Raw genomic sequence first — 13021 nt, 5'->3', positions numbered from 1 at the left:
TCGCAAAAAAATCGAAAAATGTATTCAAATAGACTAGTTGAGAGAAATCACATTTGAAAGTTAATTACTTACATTATCAAAATTATTGTTGTAACTTTTGAAATGATTATAACATATAACATATTAAATTGCCAATGTGTTGAATTATTACTTTCCATAGCACCCTTATTACGAAATAAAAAAGTTAACTTGTAATAATTTTGTGTAAGATCAAAACGATGAAAAAACTAAAAAAGCGAATTTTGTCATGAAACTTGGTATATGGGGTTAAAATAATATTCTGAACAACTTTTTTAATAATTTTTTTCGACATCTCTAACGCGAAGCAAAATATCGAGAATTAACCCTATTTGTGAATTTGTAGTAGGTAGAGTTTGCAGTTCAGACATCAGTTGAGTATCTTAAAACATGTGACTCACCAAGTTGTAAGACTGTGCAAAAATTGAAACCTTTACCCCTTCAAATAGCGAAAATATGGGGGTGTCTTCATCTTAAAAACGACACACTATATATATGGATAAAGTATACATAATACTAAAATTCTACCTTCACTGATAACCGAGCTATGGAAGGCGGAAGGTGAAATGCGCCACCCTATATATGTTAAGTAATATAAATAAAAAAGTAGTAGTACTAATCGGTAAAAAGTATTGATCGGACATGCAGATCAAAATTGAGCCACTGCAACCGCACCTTAAACTGCTAATCAAAATTATTTATCTGTTTGTAACGCCGCTGGTTCACGTGTAGGCATCAAGCTATCTACAGTCTTTAGTATCTAGTACCACTTTTGTATTTATACACCACGACCTTGGAAATTACTAGACACTGCCATCCCCTAGGATATCCACACGGTACATGTTCTCATAAATATCTTTTCATGGGACAGTCAATGCGTGTAAAACGGGAAATAATTGCCTAGATGTCCCTTTAAGGGTACTGGCGATAGCGTGCTATACGTACGTATCCACGTTAAGGAACTCGCGTTTTGGTTTTTGTTTTTAAGTCGGGTTTTGCTAGTTTGGCATTCGCTTTTTTACGAGCACGCCATATTTGCATAACGCTTATTTCATTTTAAATAAAAAAATCGTCAGATTTTTCGTCTTTTCTAGCTCTCCCAAATTTTGAGGTCTGCAATAAAAATTTTGTATGGGTATTTGTCAGGACAATACACATGCAATCGCTTTTATCGCATAACTGTGGACTACAAACCCTCTTATGACCTGACTGTAGATTAAGAGGGTCTGCAGGCCAAACAGTCAGGCCATTGCAGGATAATATTTTTTTTGTGGTCAAGCCGCTTTTTACGGCCTCAAGCGATTTTATGGTGTGTCACTGATGTTCACTAATACAAATTTAAAATTTAGCGTTCAATTTATAGCCTTTTTGTTTTTTGTATTTTTCATAGTCAAATCCCATAACGAGTTCATAAATCCGGCTTAACAGTATAATTAAGTTTGGAATTTTTAGCATTTACGCAGAAGTTGATACAAGGAAGGAATATGAAGAAAATTTGCAAGCAAACCTGTTTAAGATACTCTGCATGGGCTGATTTGTTAAAAAAACGTTGTTGTTATTTTTGTCATTTCCTGGCAATTATTTGTTTATTTTTGAAACATATTTGTAAGAAATAAATGTCTGTTTTTTTTTCCAAAAATGATGTATTTAATTTTTTAAAAAGTTGATGATGTCGAAAATCGAAACGTCGTATTTCAAATATGTCATGGTCACGTTGTAGAAGAGATAAAGCGTCAATTATTTTGAATTACCTCGTCTAATAAATTGAAGAACAACTAAAAATACCTTTTCAAAATTTTAGTTTTTTGCAAATATTCGAAATTTTACGAATTTTGCAAGGGCCTATTGTTGAAGTCCAAATTACACAACTTTATCTCAATTCAATCGATCTAGTATCTTATATAGTTACTGAGTTCCTCAAGAATGAGTTACACAAACTGACACCCTATACTAAACCTATGCGTATTACCTAACAATGAAGTAACTATCAGACGATATCCATCTGCACTAATTTATATCTGTAATTTGAATATTTATGGCCATGCTGGTTCCTTTGACTAAGTTTTATTAGAATAAAAAAAATACATCTATCATAAATTCTTCACATGTTTTAAATGCGTAGGTTACCAAATCGACAATTTATCGATCTTTATCGTTAATATTTATTTCTCCAAATCATCTCGATTTCAGATGCAGACCACGAAGAACTGAAGAATTTCAGTTTTACTGTGAATACCAATCACATGTCGAAAACTTTGTTATTTTAAATAAATACACAACGGTATTAAGGTAATTGTATTCGAAAAGGTCATTTATGATCAACTAGTAATGCAGTGGAAAAATGCTATCTATGCAAAGTACATTTACCTATAGTTATCTCCTAGCAATAATTAGCAAATATAATAATTAGCAATATCAATTATTGTATTGGTGAATGAGCTCAAATGGAATCAGAAATAAATATTCAGGCTCACCCAAAAATACCTTAAACAACAATACATTATTACCATATAAAATATCTCCAAAAATCATCTTATACATATATTTCAGACCCCATTGTTCCCTGCTTTAGCACGTTTCATGCATTATTAAAGTTTTAGTACCTTTATAGCTGATACTACCCAAATTTGTAATGATTGCTATTTATTCACTGACATTGAACTGTATACTTGAACCCGACAGAAAAACGCATTAATCGTCCCCCATTGAGCAATTCGACCCTAAATGGTTTGATAGACCGAAGGGGCAAGCTTCCAATTTGCATAAGAATGACATTTCGCCGGATGGGCAAACCTGATGACATAATTTATATAGGTGTGTAGGTCATGTACCCCATTTCTCCTCAGCTACTCGTGTGCTTAGAATAAAAAATTCACAAATTATGACCCTTAAATCATAGAACCCTGCTTGATAATAGCATGAAAAACGAACAGTAATGGAAATATTTTAGAGAAAATCCTCCCTATTAAGTTGAATTAATCCGTAAGCCTTAAATTTATAGGTTTGGGGTCAATAATTTTGCTATAGACTGCACTTCGTAGCTAGGTTTTGTTAGAAGTCAGAAGGTAACGTCCCCATGTTCCATAGAGGCAACTATACACGATGTTTGGTAATCCTAACAAAGTAATAGAACTTTTAAATATGTACAGGATAGCTGTAGGATCGAAATACACCTAATTCTCTTTTTACACGATAAATACGTTCCTAAAAAACCGTGTAAAGAAAGATATTAGCTAAATGGAAAAATAGTAGATTGGTTCCAGATCTAAAAAAGCAACTGAAAAGTACAATAAACAATATTAAAAAATTCTTGTTAAAGTTCACTTAAAAATTTATTTCCTGCTTACACATTTTAATTTATTAAATATATTATAAAAAATAAATTATATTTTAAAAAAAGAAAATAATGTCTAAAATTCATTAATATAAAAAAAGTAAAAATAACATAAATATAACAAAATTGTATGCATTGTCACTTTCTGACAAAAAACGCATAAGCTTGCGTAAAACTAAAATATCACTACTATCACTAGAATTATTTTATTCATCATTTTGTGAAATTATTTCTGTACTATCATCTCTAGTCTCCTGTACTGATAATTCAATAGTTTTTAGAAGGAAATCAGTCATTAAAGATTGTGTTTAATTTCCAGATAGTGTTTTTCTTGTAAGATCCAATTAATTATTTCAGTTCACGTTGAAGTTTTGTAGCTCGTTCCTCATCAGGAACATGTTGTTTAAAATAATGAAGTTGCAATGCATATTTCTGAGGAGTGACAATGAAAAAATTCATAGAAACATAAAAAAAAATCATTAAAAAAATTCATCAGAAAAATGCATTAGAAAAATTCATAGAATATTGAAAATCGTCTTAAAACAAAACAATTCGCGTAAAAAGAGAATTAGGTGTACTTTGTACCCTGCTCCTCGATCATGAGGAGTTAAACAGTCCCGATTATTAATCTCCATCATCAATAAACTTATTCATTATAATTATTAGCGCATTATCTAATGATAAGAGTAAGCCAGAGTAATTGACGAAATTGTAAATACACCTGGTGTTTGCTGTCGATGTTACTTTGATCCGACTAGGTGAAAGTGCCGCGATTGATTGAAATTTCTTCGATAAATAGGTATATGTATGTTCAGTGCTTATACACCCAAAATACACCGTGGTGACGTCCTAATCCTGTAAGCACCTATAGGTACCCCACAAGTAAATTAATATATATCTATTTACTATCAATCTACCCGACGTGACTCGTCAACAGCATTAATCAACGTTTAGAAATGTGGTAAACTGGTGCACTTAATTAAACTACACATAGAGGAATTCAATTTTGTTTACACGTAGACCTGATGTGCTTAATTAATTGAGAGTACCACCATAGATTCACCTCCAGCTTTCACATGTAAAAAAATCTTACAGCTTTGCTGTGTATGTCTGTGGATGTTGCAGAGAATTAATTAAAGACGTACATAAATTGAGATTTACGTCGCCTGGTTTAATTACTTTAGACAATGGTAATTAAAGCTGGGTTATGCTTCCTTTTCTCTGACAGGGGGATGAGTAATGGGATGAAATGTTTAATATTTGTTTATATGTTGTAGTTAATATTGTCACTTGCAGGATTCTCTGTTATCTATCTTGTTATTACCTTAATTCAACTATAGTAGGTGGTTTTAGAATTTATGAATATATACTCTATACCGGGTGTTTCTGAGAGGTACTCTGTATAAAAAGTGGAGTTTTATTTAAAGATTTGAAAACAACTTATTTGGAATGTACAATGTGTCTTAAAAAAGTGTGGTAAACAAAATCCCAATTGACCAAAATAACAATATATAGGACGTCTTATTTATAAAAGCACAATTTGTTTTTCTGAGACACCCGGTATATTTTAAATTGGTGTGTTCAAATCTTTGAATAAAACTCTGCACCTTTAATACAAATCATTTTTGCTTTCAAAATTATAAATAAAAAGAATAAAACTAGGGGCGTTTATAACGAGACCTGTCTTCATTTCGTAACTATTCGGGAAATGAAACCCATTGAGCCACGTGTTTGGTTTATAAAAACTGCTATTTTATTCGTCAAAATTAGAAAAATGCCATTTTCAGGCATTTTAACATTTTTTTTAATATAATCGAAAAATAATTTTTAGAGAGAAATAGAGTTGATATCTATTTATAGGTACTCGTATCAATGGTGTATCACGTAGTATTCATGGTAATTAATAAGTAGTATCGGTAGGTCCATAATCGATAGACTAATGATAATTTAATTTTGACCGTAAGGATTCGAAATCCAATACTTAATTTCTATATTTGTGCCCTTCGGTACGTAATCTAGCAGTAATGATCTTATCGTCTTAACCATAGACCAGTAGTAGACACAGTAATAAAACATCTTATTAATACTTCAAAGAGAAATCAAAATTCTGATATGTGTTTACGACTGTATGTATAAATAATCAGACCTTGATGGATAGGCACGACTTCATCTTGGTAAGATTTACAAGCCCCATGAGAACTAGCATTCAAGCTATGTCAATTCACGCAACATCAATTTAAATATTTATGTCTTTACACAAAAAAGAAAGAACGATCGTGAATACTGGATGCATTGAAAACCACCTAGTAATGCAGCTCTACTTGACATCCTGGTCTTTGCTATTGGAATCCATCAGGTAGTCGACAATTTAACAGTTTTTATCAATAATAAATAATGTTATGTAATATGCGATTACATGTTCTTTTCTTCAGTCATGGCCTCCCAGATCGCCGGACCTGAATAGTCTGTACTTTTTTTGAGGACATCTGAAATCATTGGTTTATCAGACTCCAATTGAAACAGAAAAGGAATTGCGAAAAATAGAATGATAGATTTGTGCAACATCATTCACAATACTGCCGGAATATTTGGGAGTGTCTGTTGGTCTATGGGGTAATGAATGGAGACCTGCGTCTTAGTAGGAGACCATTTTCAGCAGTTTTTATAATTTTGTTATAGTATAGATTTATTTTTATTTTAAGAAATTTGATTGAATGTTGCATCATACAGTTGATTACTGCGCCGGATGATTTTTTTTCTTTACTTTTTTTATATTCTTAATTTGCATCGATAGATATTTTTACAAATTCTACAAAAACGGTGAAAGATACAGAAATACTGCAAGAGACCAAAAAGCTAAAGAATTGAAGAGGGGATTTAAATTTGATATCAGAATTTATACAGGGTGTTCCAAAAAACATTCAAAGCATAAAATAGTACCAAAAAACCTAATACCCTGTACATGGCTACCGACGATTTTGACATTTTGTTGTAGAGAGCCTTAAAGAAAATGTGTGTGCGGAATTTCAAAAATTTAACTTAAGGCACACGTGAGAAAAAGGAAAAATATGACAAAAAAATGTGCAAATTTGCCACTCTGTGCATTGAAAATGGTGTGTTTTTGACTATGGCATTTTTATTATCTTTGCTATTAGCATTTTTAAATTATTTTACAGAGTACTATAGCTCCCTAAAAAATCTTCGTGATGATATGATACATTTAGTATATTGTAATATTTGTGCAGATTTAGATATTTTGGATTGGATAAATGGCACAGGAAATGTGTATCTAATAGGACCTAAAATCATTAGATGGTGGTCTTCTCGGTTATCAGAATCCAAGAAATTGACCTACATATTATATATTAAGCAGATGGGGCTCACAGAGTGAAGTTAGCATTAGCGACCAGGGCCTTTATGGTAATAATTATATGAAACATAACATAAATCATTGAAGCAATATGTAAAAATGGTCCAAACAATAGAGTAAATCATTATAATAATACCATCACTGATATATATTTAAAAGAGAGCATACCTCCCACAGAGGACATTTTTGGAGCAAATGGTTGCATTGTATTAAGATAAGGAAAGTGTTATTTGAGATGTAGTTGTCTAATCTCTTTTTGTGGAGGTGAATAACACAAACGATTTCACAGGCAGAGTCGTACGCAGAAACAGCTTTGGGTATTTAATAACTAACTCAAAAGGCGGTTGCAAGAATATGGCAAAATGACGGAAAATCTAAGCGACAAAGTTCTTGTGTCTTAGAATGGTCCAGAGCAAATCGGGTTTTTAAACTTTCCCTGGGACACTATTATTAAAGTAATTTCCATTAAAGCGCCAGGAAATGGTGATGTAATTATCTTTAGCAATTCTTACAAGGAGATGCTAAAGTGTTCCACTCAGGGATATGGTCCATACTTTGCAAATATGTAAAGGAGTATAAACATAATTCTTGTAATATTAGCCGCTAATTCTCAAATAATAATGAAAAAAACGTGTTTGAAATTTTGATGCTGCCTCATATATCATGTAAGTTCAATACTCTTGAAATAATGAGCGTAGTCTAGTGATAAATATCAATGATTGTGAATAGTGCAGGTATGGGTTCGAACCTCGCGTTAGTGAAATTTGAATTGACGACTTGTCACTGTCGTCAATTCAATTGTGAATGAATTCATTTCTAATGAATTTCTAACGATTCAATGAATTTTCTAAAGTAATTGTCACCGCCTCCAAGTCGGATAAACTTACAATACAATTATATAAGATATATCTCAAAAAGGTCTTAAAACCATATATTCAAAATAAACAAATTTTACTGTTGATAGATTCCTGGGAAGGCCCAACGAATCGTATAATTTACGATGAATTATTTTGTGATGATGATAACATATCGAGGTGTACGTTGAAGGTGATCCCACCAAAATGTACATCAATCTGTCAACCGCTAGACATGTACTTCCATCGACAATTGAAAAATTTTATAAAAAAGTTACAAAATTGCTCTTATTTATTAGAAAATAATCGTGAAATAGCATCACGTGAAGATGCAATATAAATCCACTCCCTGTTTCACCGTCAAATATCAGCGCCTGTGTTCTCTAACATGATACAATATGCTTGGTTTGCTTCAAAGCTCTGTGAAGAGCGACAGATATTTTCTAATGTTAAAGATGTACAGAGTACCCTATTTTCGATGTAACTAGGGGGTTTCAGGTATTTCCCGAATAAATGGAGAAAAACCATGGTCGGGAAACTTAGCCCGATTTTTGAAGCAAATTCCATAGTCTAAACAGCATTTCGATATTTCGACTCGTTTGGGAGATACAGTGTATTTTTCTTTTTATGCCGTTTTTTTTTAAATCCCATAATTTTTTTGTTTGTGAATATTTTTAATTTTTGTAAAAACATTTTTGGTGCTTTTTTATGTGTAATCTAGTGGCGTACTCGATTTTTTTCTAGCTTAATATTTTTGTTTTCGATAAAATATAAATTGTATATAAAATATCATTATATATATAAATATATATAAAATACAATTTTTTTTGTTTTCGAGTTACAGATCAAAGTTGTATTTTTTTAACTGTTAACCATAATTGACTATGACTCCATTAATTAGAGATTTTTTTTTAGCTTTCTGAAAATATATAGTCTCATATATTTATCTCGGTAAATAAGAAAATTATAAACGATTTCTTTTTTTGTACGAAGTATAATTATATTTTTTAAATATTTTTTGCATTTATTTTTTTTTTATTTAGATTTAGATACACCAACTTCCGTCTCTATTTATCGGCAGAAGGTATTCGGATTTTCGTCAACTTTCGCTAAGATAGTTATTTCGTTGTCGGTTCATTTTTACATAATGTTTGATCCTAGGTTTCTCAAAAGATCCGTAGATTAATAGATGTTCTGTTAATCTGGCGAATATATTCTTGTCGAGATGTCTTCGTTCAAGAAATCTTCAATAAAGTAGCTTTATTATATTACGTTTCCATAAATATTAGAATTATTATAAAATAAACGTATATGCCTCTGCATCTTGGTCTGTATTAAAATTACACTGATAATATATGCTAATCATATGCAACATTTCAAAATTTTCATACTTTGTATTATTGACATGAGCTATGACAAAAAGTTATTAGATTGAATAATTAATTATTATTTTAAGCAAAGCTTTGAAACATTAAATCTAATCACATCTATATTTCCACCATTTATTTATATTCGTGAAGTTCATAGGTTCATAGATTCAAGAGGTGTTCATTTGATTGCTTGCTACTTTTTTCTGCGTTACGTTAGTTCACTTTTCAATTGAATAGCGTTTGGCCTATTGTTTATGCTTAAAAAAGGTGTACCTTAGTTTTGTCAACCGTTTTCGGGTATGAGCAACCGTTTTCGAGAAAAATGCATTACAATAGAAATTGAATGGTTTTAAATGTAATATTGTACAAGCATTATTTCTACAGGGTTTAAATTGTCCAGTCATCGCTCAATATTAGCAAAAGCCTGATAGTTTGGAGTTTGACGATGTGAATATCTTTCACGGTATACCCGTGCACTTTCACGACCATTGCCATTAAAAAAACCAAACACTAACATCATATCAATTTGCTCACTAAATGTACATTCCATGATAATTTGGCAATAAAACACCAATGTAAATACACACTTGTTAATGAAAAGTTAAAATGTTTGGTGTCTGTCACAATTACAGAAAGCCATTATTGAACATCCACTAGTTCAAATGCATTTTTCCTGAAAACGGTTGCTCATAGCGACATGACTAAGTTATACCTTTTTTAAGCATAAACAATAGGCCAATACGCTATTCTATTGAAAAGTGAATTAATGTAACGCAGAAAAAAGTAGCAAGCAATCAAAAGAGTAACATAAACCGTACGCTGCGCCCTCTATGAGTGAACCTAAAATTGTTAGCAAATATGGATTCTCAATGTTGAAAAACCCTCGAGTAGTAAATTTCAAGACATTTTCCGTTCGGTTTAATAATTATGGCTAAATATTGATTTTCAAAATTCATCTTTGACACCCTGTAGCTTTGTAACTATCAACTTTGTTATGAAGGTATATATGATTAAATCGTCATATTTTGATCTCAAGAATCTACAGTAATTGTGTACACAGGATATTGGGACACCCTGTATACACTCCTTTACACTTCTGCAAAGTATGGACCATATCCCTTGAATGGAACACCTTGGCATCTTATTAGAATTATTTGATGCATCATGCATCTTCTTGACGGTTTTCTCAAACTCGGAAATGGGCAATAGGCACATGAAGTTAAGTAAACCGAAAGTTCAACAACCACGAAAAGAGAGCCCATTTTAGAAATTTGTAATGTTTAAAGTGTACCTAATGCGCTATAATTAGTGGAAATGTTTAGAAACAAAAAATAAACAACTCTGCTACTTGTGGAAGCAATTGCCGGCATCATAGACGCTGTTTGGCAGAATTTATGCTCCATTTCAGTAAATTGTTTTATTGCAGTTTCGACCACTTCAGATTCGGTTTGAGTGACTCAGGGTCGTATCAGGCACTTTTTGACGATTATTTTGACCGAGCGAGAAAAGTAGAACAAAGCTCTGTAGTTATACTCGCACCTGACAACACAAGAGACCTGTTGATTGGTCACCAGATCACCATAATGAGCGTTTGAATTAGTATTCACAAGGCAAAATAATATATCCGAAAGGATATTACAATAGTGTTTACTTGTTAACCCCCAGGAGTAGAAAATATAATGGCGGATGTAAATTTTAAAATGCAAAAGACATTCGTTTTCACGTAGCCTTACGAAGAGATTTGCATATTATGTACCTACGTTAGATATGCCCAAAATTTTATATGCACGATGTTGTTTCCTATTGATAATGATTGGAGTCGTATAAGTAACTATATCTACAGCACAGAAGTTTTTAATGGTTTGCGTAGTAAGTTTTATGGGGTATTTGTCATGCAGAATTTGCCGCAGGATACAAGTCGCCGGCGACAGGACCTGTTTTTATAAGAAAGTCGTTTTTCACCCAATGCCTTGGATCAAAGAGCAGGATCCATTTTATCCTAAATCTCCTTAGGTTTCTCAATGGACGATTTATACATAAATTCATTCAGTTTCTTTACCTTTCGTGAAATCTTAAATTATTAATATAAATTAAACATGATTTCGGAAGCGACTTGAAAACGGTTTTATCTGCTGTAGAAACATGTCCCTGATATTCATTTTGGGACAAGGCAATGTATAAGTGTCTCGGGGCAACGGTCAACCAGCAAATGGAATAAATTATTCAACTCATACGTAATAATAATTATTAGGTAACTCTTGGTAATGAACGGTATTGTTACCTGACTCATTGTCAGTCATAACCAATGTTTTTTGTATCTCTATAAATTCAACTTCAAGTTAGTAAAATTGCATTGTTTGCCAACAACAATTTTTTATTATTGACCGCTGGCGGAATTTTTCTTTGTGAGCGGATTTCCTGCGGTAAGTTTGCACAGAAAGGTATACCCCTTGTCCCAATTATTACCCAATGATACTTCTTATGTGGAATTTTGTTTCTAATTCTCAGTTAATTAAAAAGTGTTTGATACAACAATCAATATGCAGTAAAAACGTCATTACGTCTAAATAAAAATTTTATGGTTTTTTCCTATTTTACTAAACCTATCAGTTCGGACCCTAATGATTGATAACGTTTTAATTAACACTGGGGAGTTTTTGGTTCTTAACGTTATCTTTCGCTAGCCATAAGTAGGTAGTTAGATAGATATGTTGAAAAACACACATAAATAAAAAAATCGGGGTTGAAAAACTAGGAAGGTCGATGACCTGTTCTATTAAGTAGAATAAAGATTGTATATACATAAAAAATTCCAAGTTTTGTATGTAAACATTCTTAAGCGTTTTTATTAATAAAAAAAATCATCGGGATACTAGATCATTGTACGAGCCATTATATCGATGTTCTGGCAACTTTCCCTGGAATATCATTTCCACGCAAACCACGAAACTAATTAAAAAAGTCCATATTCAGTCTGTATTTCAATGATTCAATGCATGTTATTCTCTTGGTAATATTGTTAAAGCTTTGATTTATTGTCCTTTAGTATAAATAAAATTGTTCGTCACAATTTCTGAAGTCCAATTAATTTTAAGTCAGTCGCACTCTATCAGATTTTTTACCAAACTCTCATCATTTATTTTTCTTGATAAATTCTTGGTTCATTGAAACCTACAGGAGTATTCATAACCATGAAGTGTTTCGCCGCGTTTCTATTACGTTTTGTTTTAATATGTATTCGAATATCACATGTTCATTTCTTAAAATGTTTCTCACAGAATATCAAACAAAGTAATAAACGATAATATCATTCCATCAATTTTTTACGATGAAGTTGAATACTGCCAAATTAATGTTCCGGTTATCTGGGGTGGTTCAATAAGAGCGCCTTGGATGATTACGGCTTTATTAATAGTTTTGATCAAAAATTGTTTTTACACTTATATGTAGGACTTTATAGGACACATTTTACAAATATTCTCACTTATACAGAGTATGCAAAAAATATACAATGCAAACTTATTATGTCTTTTTACAATGGCACACTCTATATTTTATTACATATACAGGATATTTTTATTATATATAGGACCTCTCTGTCCCTCTTTTAACTTTGATTTCTTAAATGGCATCCACTACTTTTTATTTCAGATTTGAATTCTACGATAAAAAACACGTAGAATTTGTCTGAAACATTTTTTTCGACTCACGATAGATGGCGCTGTAATCAACGATATTTCGTTTTCTTTCGCTTATGATTTACCGGAACGTTTGGTGAAATCTGTTTTAAAAAAATTTAATTCTCACGCGTTGTTGGGGGTAAATCAAAATAACACGTTTTTATTTATTTACATTTTGGTTTAAACGTATAAAAAAAGAAATAACTTGAAGAAACAACTAATTGCAACAACTTGTGCATATCAGAAATGTATGTACCGAAATTCCAATAGACGCACTTCTCACTTAAAACTCACTTTAAAAACTAACTGCAAAAAATTTTTGTTTTCATTGATGTTAAAGCAGATTCCACTAAACATTCCGCTAAATCATAAGTGAAAGGAAAATTAATTTCGTT

This window comes from Euwallacea similis, chromosome 21, assembly GCF_039881205.1.
Source record: "Euwallacea similis isolate ESF13 chromosome 21, ESF131.1, whole genome shotgun sequence".
In the NCBI taxonomy this organism is placed as follows: Eukaryota; Metazoa; Arthropoda; class Insecta; order Coleoptera; family Curculionidae; genus Euwallacea; species Euwallacea similis.
Note: the sequence above shows the minus strand (reverse complement) of the source record.